This window comes from Crotalus tigris, unplaced genomic scaffold, assembly GCF_016545835.1.
Source record: "Crotalus tigris isolate CLP2741 ecotype Arizona unplaced genomic scaffold, ASM1654583v1 scf7180000017987.690289119674:8195010, whole genome shotgun sequence".
Classification (NCBI taxonomy): domain Eukaryota; kingdom Metazoa; phylum Chordata; class Lepidosauria; order Squamata; family Viperidae; genus Crotalus; species Crotalus tigris.
The window spans coordinates 4,073,962-4,086,179 of NW_024096758.1; positions in this window are offsets into that span (position 1 = coordinate 4,073,962).

The window sequence follows — 12,218 nt, forward strand, 5'->3', positions numbered from 1 at the left end:
TATATCAATACCTTTTGTCAGATCCTCTCAACCAATTTCTGATACACTCTATAGGTGGTCCTCAATTTAGGCCAATCACTTAGCAATCGTTTGAAGTTATGATGGACCTCCCTGGGGGCACTTTTGTGCCTGTTTCTAAGTTCTAAAGGCTGCCCCATCCCTGTCACCCAAAGTCATGTGACTGCATGTCAGGTACTAGGCAACCAGCCCATATTTATGGCTGTTTGCAGCATCCCATGATCACCTGACCGTGTTTTTATGATGGTTCCCCCAAAACCAACATTTACTATTGGTTTTTGGCAAAAATGGCTTACAGAGAACCACTGGTTTGCTTTAATGACTGCTGCAAAATAGGGTTGGTCACATGGTTGACCCATTTTACAACTATCCTGATTTATGAGCATGATGGGCAAGGTTTCATTACAGTCGTAAGTTAGGACTACTTGTACTGTCAAACTGGAATATAGCCAGTTTCAACAACCAGCAGCCTGTTTTGTTCCTTCAGGAAATATGGAAGCAAGAATTGGTGACTTTGAATCATTTTATTCCCTCTCACTTTCTGTAATACCTAGTTTGAAGAAGGGCATTCGTAGAAAGCATAACTACCTTGATCTCATCCAAACCTCAAGCAATCACTTCTAAGTCAGCAATGTGTACCTTCCTGGATATTACCTGAGTTAAAAATTAGGGTTAGTCTTCTATTGATTGTTAATGTTCCCCTCCAAAGCACTTGCCCAACTAATTTTTCAGAACAATTCCTCTTAGGACTTATTTCTGGATTTTAAATAGGATTTGAGCTTTGATTTTAGCTGATAGTTTTAACGTTAGAGAAATGAGGGACTAGATGACAAATTCCTACATTATAATGCATCAAATGTATCTAACAATCTACTTCATCTTACCATTATTAAACTAAGGACAAAGACATAACAAGAGGAGGTTGGGCATAGACTCTTTTAGCTATCCAAATTACTGCAGCTTGCACAAGAATAATTTAAAGATAATACTATTTCTGTACTAAGGACTCTTACAGTCAAACCCTCAAAACTTTGCATCAGTAAAGAATGAAATGGTATAGGGTTTCCTGCCCAAGCAGGGGGTTGGACTAGATGACCTCCAAGGTCCCTTCCAACATTATTGTTGTTGTTGTTGTTGTTGTTGTTGTACCCTATCAAGGCCAAAGTGGCTACTTTTAAGACAACTTGTTTGAGGCATGTATTCATATTACTATCCTGGCCTGGCCTAAGGCCCCTTTTATCTGATCACTGCCTTGGTAGCAGCTCTTCCTCCTGTTTTTCAAAGTCATTCCCTCTGCTGCCTACAGATGAGGGCAGTGCCATGGAAGTTAAAGCAATATCAGCAGTATTTTGACAGCACCAGTCTCCACACAAAAGGGAGGTTTCAAGAAGAGTACATTCCCCCCTTTAAAAAAAACTTTTATGTTATTGTGATAGTTCAAGCCTTTCAAATATGACTTTTACAAGCCCCAAATTGGAGACTAATTTCCATACTCTATGCTGGCAAAATAACTATTCTCTTCCCTCACCCAAACTAGACTCCAACATAGCCATCGGGGCTTGGCTGCACATTGCCAAATCAGGAAAGTTATTCAAAAATGAAAAGTGTTGATTTCCCCCAAGCAATATAGCCAGCAGGTATAGGAAATTGGTAGCTATCCCCCTCAGCTAGTAAAAGTATTTGAATATCTAGGCCTCTATTTCCACTTTCTGGCTATGGCAAACCAGACAGCTCACACTCTGAGCTTACAAAACTGCCTGTGTAGTCATGAGATTAGCCAGCTGCAATGGAAATATATTGCTCCTGGTAGCCATTAATATTTTCAGTACTAAGGTGTTGAGTCTACTGTTGCTTGGTGCCCAATTTAGTCCATCCTCTGATTACAGACAGTCTTCAACTTATAACCATAATTGGGACCAGAATTTCTGTTGCTAAGCAAGGGAGTTATTAAGTGAGTCATGCCCAATTTTACAACCTTTTAACTGTTGTTAAATGAATCACTGCAGTTGTTAAATGAATCATATACATTGTTTAAACGAATCTGGCTTCCCCCATTGTTTCTGCTTGTCGAAAACCAATTGGGAAGGTCGGAGATGGCAATTGCATGATCCCGGAATGCTGCAACCATCATAGATACATGCTGGTTGCCAAGTGCCTAAATTTTCATCAAGTGACTGTGGGGATGCAGTGACAGTTATACCGCAAGGACCTGCTGTAAATCACTTTTTTCAGTGCGGTTATAACTTTAAACGGTCAACTAAACAAATGGCTGTAAGTCAAGGACTACCTGTGTTCGGACTTTGAAAGCCTTCTGATCTAAACTCATCAGAAATTTATTGTGGGTCTGTCAATCCAATCAGAACGTGATTTTTTTCAGATAAAACACGGATGCCCCCTTCTAGCACTCAGCAGAGAATCTATCACCTGAAATACTGGCTAGAACAGACTCTTTGGGTCTGGCCCAGCTGATTTTGGTAAATAAGGTTACTTTCACTTGGAAGAAGACTATTGCCAACAATTTGTCCTTCTTCTCTACTCTGGTCTTAATATGACTTGGAAAAGACAAAGCCATACAGATAATTAAGTAAAGCATCCTTGATCTAGATAAAGACAGATCTGAAAGCCCACCCTGCTGTCTCAGGGAGCTCTTCCATACTATTCAGTGATGGGATTCAAATAATTTAACAACTGGTTCTCAGAACAGAACCCTTTAAGAGCTTTCCCGCTCATCATTAGTTGCTCTCTGTATAGCTAGACAGAAAAAAGTTCTCGTATGGCCCCTTTCTCGTATGTACCAGTTGGGAAACTATAGAGATGAAGCGTCTATTCCTGAAATTATCTCTGAGAAGCACCATCTAGTTTTCACCTGAGTGATGTGATCAAAGGGGTCTCCATTTGGTTTCCGTCGCTCCTCTCTTAGACTTTTGGGGAAGGTTTTTTTCCCCCTGCCTGGAACTAAGTGAAAGAAAACCAAATATGTTCCAGAAAACAGATTTATCATAACCAGTTTGCCGAATTCAACAAAAAATTAGTTATCGGTTCTGCCGAACTGGTGTGAACCGACTGAATCCCACCACCGATACTACTCTTACACACGCCCCAATTACCACTATATTTCTGTTACTCAGAGAAGAGTATTCACATTAGCAAAGTTTAATGCTTTATCCCAAATGCTGATAGAAGGGAGATACAACACAACAACATGCCCAATGCACAATGTTTCTGTATGTCTTCCAACTTTGCAATAACAAATCAGTAAGCCATATTTTACTTCACTGCTTTCTGTATTGTGTGCATTGTGAAGAGATCAAGCTGATCTGAAATTAAAAGTTATTTATCTTTTACCTGCTGACTTCTCCACTGCAATTCCCAGGAATGAGGCAAAGCTTTGCTTAATTGCAATGCACTTCATTCTTGTGTAGTTAAGAGCACTGAACTTTCATATCTATCTATCTATCTATCTATCTATCTATCTATCTATCTATTTTGTCTTTTTAATTATTTTTATGTTATTCTTTAGATTTATTACTAATTCCCTGTATCCTGCTTTTTTGTGCATTGTTTTATTGGCCTCTTTCCATAAATTAATAAATTATATTCTTGCATGTTTTAGTATAAATTATCAGATCTGCTGAGCATTTGTGGTTTTTAACAGTATAGCTGCTCATTATTGGATTGATTACTGTTAACTGTGTCTTCTAGTATGATTAATCTAGAAAGCCTGCCATTACATTTTTTCTTGTATTAATAATTTATTCAAATATTTATCTTTCCTCTACCACAATATTAAAACTGAAATAAATTGTAGATAGGTCTTAATACAGTATCTTCTACCAGAAACACTTTTTTCTTTTAAAAACATTTAATTTTCTGCCCAAGAAATTGGTTTGTGTAGCTATCATGTTCACACACACACATATAACCTAAGAAACACTAATAATACTAATCAGTTTTTTAATTATTTGCACAAAAACTAATACCACCCAACATGATTAAAGATCAAGATTTCTAGTTATTTGTTTTTAACTGGGCACATTATATAAACAGCACTGTGTATCATTTTTGTTGTTCATTCACTAAGTTGTGTCCAACTCTCTGTGACCCTACACAGACCACAGCACGCCGGATGCCCCCCCCAATCCTCCACTGTCTTCCCGAGTTTGCCCAAATTCATGTTCATTGCATCAATGACATTATCTGACCATCTCACCCTTTGCCGTCCCCTTCCCCTTTTGCCTTCCGTCTTTCCCAACATCCAGGTCTTTTCCAACGAGTCCTATCTTCTCATTAGGTGGCCAAAGTATTTGAGCTTCAGCTTCGCTATCTGTCCTTCCAAAAAATAGTCAGGGTTGATTTCCTTTAGGAGTATCATTTTATACTGTATTTTGACTCTATTTATATTGTAGTGTTTGCTTTTGTATTTTTATTGATCAAGAAAAGCCCTAATAAGATACTTTATCTATGGACTTCAGATATCATATCAGGACATATGAGTAGTTTTAAACCTTAGTATTTGTCCTAGCTGTACAATATGCTTTCCTTTGCTTTCTTTTTTTGAGAACTTTTACCCCTAAAACAATATTTTTCCATGTCCGTATTTTGTTCTTTTTGGCAGGGCCAAAAATTTCAATACTTTTTTGGGATATTTAAAAGGAGATTAAGGGCTAAAACAGAAGAAGGATCGCATCCTTTGGTAAACAGGATTCCAGGATTCCCTCTGCGAATGTGGACTGGTTTTGAACCATGACCATACTTTATTTCTGCACATTTGGTGTATCTTAAAAAAAAACATACATAAATAATCCCTTTCTTAACCAGCAGTTCTTCAGAGGAAGAGGAGCACAGAAATGCTCTCTTCCTTTAGCACTTCAGCACTTTAATAGATGCTGAAGTGAGAAGGTGGAATCCCAGGAGGGAGAGAGGCATTCCAGAGAAGTAAAGCTTAATCTGGATATTATGTTTGAGAGAAAAAGGGTAAAGACAGCCCCTCCCTCATAGTTCATGGAGGGTATATAGTAGATGCAAATAGCGGAGTGCTCAGTTTGACAAAACTTTTTAAGTGAGAGAATTCCTCTTGGAAAAATGTCCATTTGTTGTTTTTGACACCAAGTCAACTTTATAAAGGACTGTCCTTAAGGAGGGAATATCAGCTATATATGAACTGTACACAAGAAGGAAAAGGGAGCTAAAAAATCAGCAATATGGTACGTGGAGCATTACATTGCAAACCATGGCTTTTTTGAACATGCACACTATGTCAGCATATATCAGAAAAGTCATTGTGATTCTCGGTTCACCATATGACTAATTTTCACACCTCCCTGGGAACACCACTGGGCGTCAGCCAAACAAGGTAGGCCTGACTAAGAAACTGATGCCATGTAGGTCAGAAGTACTTTTATTGTAATATCTATAGTAACAGAATGGGGCATGGTGGCCTAGTGGTTAAGACGCTGGGCTTGTTGACCGAAAGGTTGTCAGTTTGAGACTCAAGTACAGCGTGATGGGGTGAGCTCTCATTACTTGCCCCAGCTCCTGCCAGCTTAGCAATTCGACAGCATGCAAATGCAAGTAAATATGTACCACTTCAGGGGGAAGGTAACAGCGTTCCATGCGCCAGCCACATGACCACGGAAGTGTCGTTGGACAACGCTGGCTCCCTCAGTTAGGCAACTGATAAGCATTGCCTCCTAGAGTCGGACATGACTGAGCAGGGAAAACCTTTACCTCTTTTATAGTAACAGAATCTTGCAAGTCTAAATGTACTTCCCACTCCTTCACTTTGTGATACTATGTAGGAATGACCTTGGGAGACAAGAGGAAGAGCTGTAGACTAGACAGCATCATGCAAAAGTCACCTCAGCCTGCAGAAATAGGAGGACATTGGAAGAGCCTCAGAAGGGACCCTCCCTAGTTTTCTGGAAAATAAAAATAAAGGAGGGGAGAAATACTTTCAGACTTGCAGAATTCTGTTACTGTAACCTCACAATGAAGGTAGTCTTGGTACCTGTGGTTTCTGCTTCTTTTCTGGATCACCTTGAGAGGCTTATTATTAGATCCCACTGGCTCTTGCATGCTGATTGGGAATTTCCCACTGGTACAGTTGCCACTGTGGGAATGGAAGGCTGATTGAGAAAGACCAGATCTGGCACAGATCTTATTTTTCAAAGGTTTGGCTTTAGATTTCATTCATTTAATATTTCTTAGTTAGTTTTCACTTCTCTGAGAATTCAAGTATCCCCAGACAATAAAAATATTTACAATATAATTGAAAATGGACAGAGGTTTGTGCACAACAGAACCAACATTTCTGCATTGCTAGAATTCAGCATTAGCTGCAGTCCCTTTGCAGTTAAAACTGCAAACCTGTAACACATGTTCAGTTTTCCTTTGTTGGAATTTATATCACAGAGCTGAGGTGTCAGTAAAGAGCACAGGCAGTGCCATTCCACCTTTTTTCAGGATGGGAGAAAAAGGCATTAAAAGGAGTCACTGTATTGATTGTTAGACAATTTAACTGAAATGGAGAATTTATATGGAATTGTATTTAATGATTGCATAACCATAATTCAGAAAATGAAACGCCTAGAAAAAGGTATAGAACACCACAAAGACTAAAATCAGTACACAAAGGAGACCTTATTACAGAGGAATTCTTTGTTTTCCCATTTCAACATTCCCAAAGATTCCCTCCACCAGCAGTACAAGAAAAAGTGCACAATTATACAAGGTCCTTAGTTTGATTACTGAATTTTCCATTTTCTAATTTTGCATAAGACACTGAACCACACATTTAGAAATACCCAAAGCAAGTTCCAAAAGCACAAAGGAGTTAACTCTCAGCTAGCCTTCGACATCTGTCCGATAGGAAGGTGAACTATCTCTACTGTCCTGACTGGGTGATGATGACATAATATTCTCTGATCAGAGCCAATGAGAACTATTGGCTCTATTTCTAGCCCCATAAATCTCTTTCTGTGCCTGCCACATCAGGAGGAGGAGAAGATGAGTTGGTGATGGGTGTTTAATTGCAATCTTTTCTGCTACTTTAGAGAGAATGAGGAATTCTTCTACTAGATGATTACATGAAGAAAGCCTCTAGCTGTCCTCCCTCCCACCTACACACCAGCCCTCCATTTCCCTCTCCTTCCTTCCCAGTTTTTCTGTAGTTCTCCTATAGCAAAGCCACAAGGCACCTGATTTATCTCAGTTGATGCTGTCATTTACAGCAGTTGTAAATTGCTAAATCAGGGACAGGCTATCTGTGACAGAATGCAACCACTTGAATTGGTAGGAACCAGGGATCAAAACACTGTATTCTGCAACAGTGGTGACTGTCGCTGTACAACTAGTCCTCAACCTACGACCACAAGTGACCCCAAAATTTATGTTACTGAGACATTTGTGAAGTGAATTTTGCCCCATTTTACAAACTTTCTTGCTGTTAAGGAAATCATCGCAGTTGTAAAGTTAGTAACATAGTTGTTAAGTGAAGCTGGCTTTCCAATTGACTTTGCTGGTCAGAAGGCCACAAAAGGTGATCCCATGACCTCCGTTGACATATGTCCTGACTATCCCCAGGATACTGTAACTGTCATGCATATAAACATGTGAACCAGTTGCCAAGCATTCAAATTTTCATCACATGACCGCAGGGATGATGCAGCAGCCGTAAGTCTGAAAAACAGTCACAAGTCACTTTTTTCAGTGTCATTGTAATTTTGAATGGTATCTAAATGAACTGTTGTAGGACAAGAAATATCCGTATTTCATGTAAGTCAAGAACTATGTGTACTGCAGTTCACCATTCTGATGTTGATCCGTAAAGTTCTACATGTTTTGCACCAGGCTACTTGAAGAACAAATATCAGCTAAACAAATTACTTGGCTCAGCTCAGATCCTCCGGCAGTTTTGCATTTAATTCTTATACTCTGTAATTTAGGGTTTCAAAATATGACAGCAGTCAGATATTGCTGCCTGCCAGCAATTCTAATAAGGTTTCACTCCCGATCTAAGATAAAATTAAGAGTTCTAACAGGATTAGACTGACACAGCACTGGGGAGGGGAGCAGACAGGTTGTTCATATAAAGAAATCAAAATCCATGCTGAAGCAACTCTAGCCAATTATAAAATTTATAACTGGTATAAAATTTATAATTGGTACAAGAATTCTATGTAGATAAAATGATTCAACCATAAAAATGAAACAGGGAGGAATGAACAGAGGGAAGTTTCTTGGTATGAAAGAGTTCTTAGATATGTACAGTAGATCTTGGCAAATGAAGAGGTAATCTTAGACTGAAGCAAAAGCCTCAAAAAGCTTTATGGGGATTAAAAAAAAGAAGAAGCAATTTTTGCTTCTCTATGTTTGGAAGTACAGGCCTAATTCACAGAACATTTTAAACCATAACAGATAGATTCATACAACACATTTAACTTGATTACTAGATTAGTCAATTTTTCTCATTCTATTCTACAGAGCCTTTAGGCCAGGGGTGTCAAACTGCCAGCCTCTGGGCCGCAACTGCGCCCACCCCATTGCCGGAAATGGAGAAAAAGTCGCAATACGTCGAGACATGTCACATGACGTTGCAAGTTTGACACCCCTGCTTTAGGCTGATCAAGCAGGCTGAATTTGCACAATATTGCCTGCCACTAAAAATTGGATAAACTTAACAAGTCTAGCACATTTGGCTAGTGCAACTGCTAGGTCCTCAGTGGTTCTGATGCTATATGAGCCCAATTATTGTTGACAGCTTCATACAACAAGGTATTCTAAAACCAAATATATATCTTGCGACACTGTAATAACTCAACAGAACCCCTAGACCAGGGGTAGGCAACTTCGGCTCTTTTATGACTCATGGACTTCAACTCCCAGAATTCCTGAGTCAGCATAGCTGACTCAGGAATTCTGGGAGTTGAAGTCCATGAGTCATAAAAGAGCCGAGGTTGCCTACCCCTGCCCTAGACAGAACCTCCTGTCCTAAAAGCCCTTTGATTCTTCACTCCCAGACCTGGCCTGTCCTTGGACTAATTTTCACTACCACAAATCATTTTCTAGAGTGTCTCACTTGGCATTCTTCCCCTTAACCTTGATATATGAGAAATATAATGCTTCTGCATCTTGTGTTACTTTGTGACAATTACTAGGTAAAAGTTTTTTTTAAAAAAAAGTCTATAACATAATCCCCTGGCCATTTGCCACCCAAGTGACCAGAGTTTCAACCCTTCTGTCCTTATAGATAGACCAATCTCAAGGGATAGAAACAAAATTAAACTTTATTTTTTAAAAAACAGAAAGAACTCCAAAGGAGTAGCCCTTTTAAACTTTAAATATTAACAGCTCTGAGGAAAAAGATAATTTACAGAGCTGCCAAATTTCAGGGGAAACAAGAGCATTGCTCCATCAGACAATCTGGTAGGGTTGACCACTTCACTGTTTCACTGCAGGGTCCTTGGTGCTCTCTGAGTTTGGTTACTTCCTTGTAGACATTTCATTACCAAACTAGGTAACATCATCAGGCAGTATTTGGTAAAGAAACACCTGTGAGAAAACAAGCAAGCTCAGACAGCCCCAAGGATCCCACAGTTCAATCCTGAGCTACAAATATTCTCTTCTATCCATGTTCAGTTGCAAATTTACATAGCTCCAGCTTTTGAAAGAAAAGTGATTGTTTAAAGCTTGTTAAGCTAGATTATTGAACCAATCCAAAAAATACATGACAACTGTGGGAATTATACATTAATCATTTTATTTAGAGACGTAGTCACAAGTTTACAATAAACACTTAGCTAGCACACTCATATCAAATCAAAATTCTAATAGCAAATTCTTATCTAAACGCTTATCCGTTTCTACAGAAATAAACAAGACTCCTGAAACAAGCATTGCCTCTGCTTCCCCTTTACCTGTTAAAACCCAGTTTTTTCTTCTTTGGTCAGCAGTTACTCCTTTCTCTCTGTTCTCCCAGAGATTTGCATGCAGTCTCTCAAAAACCTTCTTCTCCTCTGTGGCAGAGAAGGATTGGAGGATTTTATTCAATATGTGACAAAGTCCATCTCAGCTACTCTTGGAAACCTACTCCAGCTAGCTTGCATTTAGACTGGTCAGCTGTGAAGACAGCTCTGAAAGTTGCTTTCCACAACAGACCGATATAAGAATTTCGGCCTATTCTGCTGCCCAGGCAATTTTAGAGCACAGTCCAGAATTTAACACCAAGCCAAAAATCCTACATTGCATGAGATTTCAGAAATAGTGCTACAATTAGTAAAAGAAAACCTAAAAAAAAAAAAAGGGGGCACCAATCTATAAACAATACATTGTCCTTAATAACATTAAAAATGCGAATCCTGGGAAAACACATATCAATAAAATATAGAAAAAACGAACACCAGGATAAAAATAAAACAAACCTGTTTAATACAAACAAGTTTGTAAGTAAAAGAATTACCAGCCCGACTGCCAACGTCATGAGGGTTGGAATGCTAGGTGATTAGGAAGCTTGCCTATATAGCTACCTGTCTCTGCACCCGGCTTCTCAAGCGCATAATCGGCCCATTAGTTGTATTACTCTGCAACGTGCTAAGTTGATTCACATCCGGCAGCCTGTTGGTGGACCCAGCGGTTATGCCCAGATCCTCCATTACTTTTCTAGCGCACGTGCAAGTGCCTGGGGGATGGCTGTTAAGCTGTTTCGGCCCCCTATTTCTCCCCCCTCTCATTTTGGAGCGATCTGCATTTCAAACGCCCTGTAGGGCTGTCATCTTCCCCTATGGCTGCCATTGTCTTGCCCATAGTTCTCTCTCCCCAATCCTGCAAGGAGCAGCTATTAAGATCTTCCTGCTCACTATTCTCCCCCCTTTTTGTCTCTCCTTCCGAGCTGCTTCCGTGTGTCCGTTTTCCACACCTGATCTTGACACATCGTTAGTTTCTCATCCCCTCCCATAGCAGCTGTTACTGCCTCACCCATAGCCCTGTCACTCCAGTCTTGCCTGTTGCTATCTCATTGTAATGTTCCCTGCCCCCCCTCTTTTTCTGGTTTGCTGTCTTCCCCAGGAATCACAGTTTCCCCATTTGTAAAATCATGATCTTGCTTTTGCACTATGAGGGATGGCCATCTACTCTGTGGATTGCAACGTTGACTCTCCCACTTTCTAAGGGTCTGGTATGCCGGTAGGAGGTCTATGTGCCGGTTGATGGAGTTTTCATTCGAAAGCCAGGCTTCTTTAAAAAGGCGGCTACCCTTGGTGGTCTCATGAGATATGGCCTGTGCATTTTCCAGATCGAATGTATGGTCCAGGTTGGCCATGTGGGTCCACACTTGTGAGCGCTGCTCCTGCCTTTTAATTGCCAGTTCATGTTCATGGACCCTAGTCCTGAGCCTTTTGGCTGTTTCCCCAACGTAATTGCAGGGGCAGTTCCTGCAGTTGATTCTATAAACTATAGAAGATTGCTCGCCATTGGGGAGCAGCTCTTTAGGACGCATGATTTTAGTTCTAAGGGTCTGCTCTGGCCTATGGGCAACGCTCACATTGTGGGGAGCCAATAACCATGCTGTGGCTTTGGAAACACCACAGATGTAAGGTAAGGTTATCCATGTGGCCGGTGTCATTACTCCGGAGGACTGGGCCCTATGCAATTGACGTGGTCCGCTATAACGGCTCACAAATTCCGTGGGGTAGCCACTGAGATATAGATGTTTTCTCTCTTCAATTTTGGCTCTAACCGTGCTACAGTGGGAATCGATCCATTTGAATAAAGTCCTAATTCAAGTAATTTTGTGCGCTACAGGATGATTACTCCTGTAGTGCAGCGTTCTTTCCATATGAGTAGGTTTACGATAGACAGATGTACATAATGTACGGTTAGGATGTCGACTGACTAGTACATCTAAAAAGGCAAGGGTGCCTTGGGTCTCTTCCTCTGTCGTAAACTGGATGTCCAGATATACGAAGTTCAACTGCTCCAGGAATTTGATGCTGTCTCGTTTTTTGATAATAACAAAAGTATCATCCACATAGCTTATCCAAAATTTAGGGCGATACCTAGCCATTACTATCGTCTCTAACCGCTGTAGCACCACCTCTGAAATAATGCTTGAGATGGGAGATCCCATCGGCATCCCTTTTATTTGTTCATATATAGTGCTTTGAAGGCATAGGGATAACAGCTGTATCAGGTCATTGGTGTTGAGA